Source organism: Nestor notabilis, unplaced genomic scaffold (assembly GCF_000696875.1).
Source record: "Nestor notabilis isolate BGI_N333 unplaced genomic scaffold, ASM69687v1 scaffold11771, whole genome shotgun sequence".
In the NCBI taxonomy this organism is placed as follows: Eukaryota; Metazoa; Chordata; class Aves; order Psittaciformes; family Psittacidae; genus Nestor; species Nestor notabilis.
Window position 1 is genome coordinate 2,529 of NW_009915174.1, and position 2,528 is coordinate 5,056.

The following is a 2,528-nucleotide window of genomic DNA, read 5'->3' on the forward strand; positions in this document are numbered from 1 at the left end:
GTAAGACTTGAGTTTTGCCCAAGTATAGCTGGGAGACATCACTGAGGAAGTTCAGAGGATGAGGAAAATGATGTTGGCAATTCAGTATTTAATAATTCATCTTGTTTGTAGCATCTTCTTAGCAACTCATGAGACAGTCAAGTGTCCTGCTGTGCCATCTCACAGCTCTAACATGAAAATAATGGAAGAGTCTTTAAGTGTGATGCAGTTCAAAACCAAAATACCCTCCAATTATACAAAGACCCCAGAACTTACCTTCTGAAACTTCCTCTTCGTTCTTGTGAAAATTTAGGTAGATGTATTGATCCTTTGTATTGGTCCTTCTCAGATAGAAGTCTTTCTGATTTGATTTTGAAGACCTGTTGGTTCTGATAGAGTGAAAGGTAGATTTATTTGCAAGTGGTTTGCATACTGTATATTCAGCAGTTTTGCTGAGAAGTAGCTTTTCTGTCACTGGCAATATAGTGGGGGACTAACACTCATATTACTTCCTCATGAAACAAACAAGGGATGTTAGCCACAGAGAAGAACAGAAGGATTTTTTTTTTTCTATGGGAAATTTGCCCAGCAGCACAAATGAAACAGTAGCCACTCATGTCACTGAAAAAAAGCTATTTATGGCTGAAAGGATTAAAGTTGCTCTGTTAACGTTTAGACAAAACCTACACAGAGAAAAGCTGTGTTCTGTTTCAGCATTTAAGTTGACAAGCAAGTTTTGAAGAGAGGTGAGTGGAGAATCAGCAGGACAGTGTAGATAAGAAAAAAAAGTTCTAAACTACGCTAATTCTGTGTGAACGTTACCCGAACTTGAGGCCAGGATAGAGGAGCAGCATGTGAGACGCAGAGGATTTAACTCACTGATTCAGAAGTGTCAACTACTTAGTAAGGTTGGTTGATGATGTGAAGGAGCATGTTACTTTAAGGTAGTTATTTAATGGCCTAGATTTAAGTTTAATTTAACATTATTGTCATAACCCTTCTCTAGTTGTTTCTTTTCTTATACCCACCCACTTCTCAAGTAGTCTCATAGTGGCAACTTACCATTTCTTGTTGTGGTAATCTCTTAGCCCTTTGCTGTGATATTCGTCACAGCTTCTTCTTCTCACATAAAAACCTGTAAAAGCTTATTTTTCAGATCTCTTCAGAAGGAAAAATACTTCATGAGTCAAATGCATTTTGATCCTCATGCACCTCTGTCTTTTCTGATTAGAGTATCTTTTTATCGTTATGAGGTGGACATAAAGTGCCAGTTTTTATATACACAAAGTAAAAAAAATCTTGACACTTCCAGGTATTTATAGTTCTAGCAAGGTGCTTGAAATAAACCTTCTCTGTGGAGTCAGGAGGCTTTTGTGGGTTCCAGACAGGGACATGATGTGGAAATCCGTATGTTCTTCCTACCAGCCACAGAAATGTCATTTTATGCTCTCACTGCACTCCTGCACTGCAAAAGATCACATATCCCCTTCAACCAGGCTCACCTTTATATAAGTTGAATAAGATCCTGAAACACCCCAAAAGCCTATCCCTGGCTGCTCCACTTTTAGAGGGTTGTGCTGCAGTAACTAGGACATACCTTTACGAAGTTTAATATGATACAAAGTTTGCAAGATCAGGCTCTCAAAGTTGGGAAATTCCTTGGTCCTGTCAGTTTGCGTAGGTCTCCCAAGCTGTAAATTCAGAGATAAACCTTAATAAGAAGCCCTTCTCTTTCTGGGGAACATTATTTGTTGCTCGATAAAACTTCCATATGCAAGGGAAATGGAAATGTACTTCATTGCTTAATTAAAAGTGGAATTTGCTGAATTTTGGATGTTTGATCTTGAAGGTGTACTGTTGTACTCATGCTACTCGTTACATTGGATCTTTCGGAGTTTCATTTTTGCTCAAGAAAAGAAGATAAGCTGAAAGTAAATGACCCATGCATGAGTTCCCTTGAATTTACCTATAGAGCATGTGAATCCTTTGGACTGGGAAGTCCATCTTGGGTGATCTGCAGATGTAGTGCATAAATGGCACTGGGTTATCCTCTGACATTTAACATGGTTATTAAGACATTCTTCATTTTAAGAATGGAAACTGTCAGTTAGGAGGAAACCATGGCAAGCTGTAGTTCCTAGATGGAAGTCTATCTGCCTAATATTACTTTCTGTTACTTTAAAAACTCAGGGCTATGTAATCATGTAGTTTTAACAGAGTGCTATAATTGTTCAGTTTACTGGGTAATTTGTATCACTCTAGCATTTTCACACAAAACAATGAGAGCACTCTGCAAACATTAATTAAATTCTGTGACATCTCTGAGATGGAGGCAAGTTCTGTGCTCAGAAAAAATTGGAAAAATGATGCACAGACAAATTGGTGGTGCAGTTCCTTGATACACATCTTTTACAACACAGCCACTTGAAGATGTTTCTGTTCTCTCTCAATGATTCCTTCAGCTGTGCTGGTTCAAGTGTTTGCATGGTCTTATGCTTAAATAGGATTCCTTCATAAACAGTATGCATTTGTTTTCCTAATCTATTTTA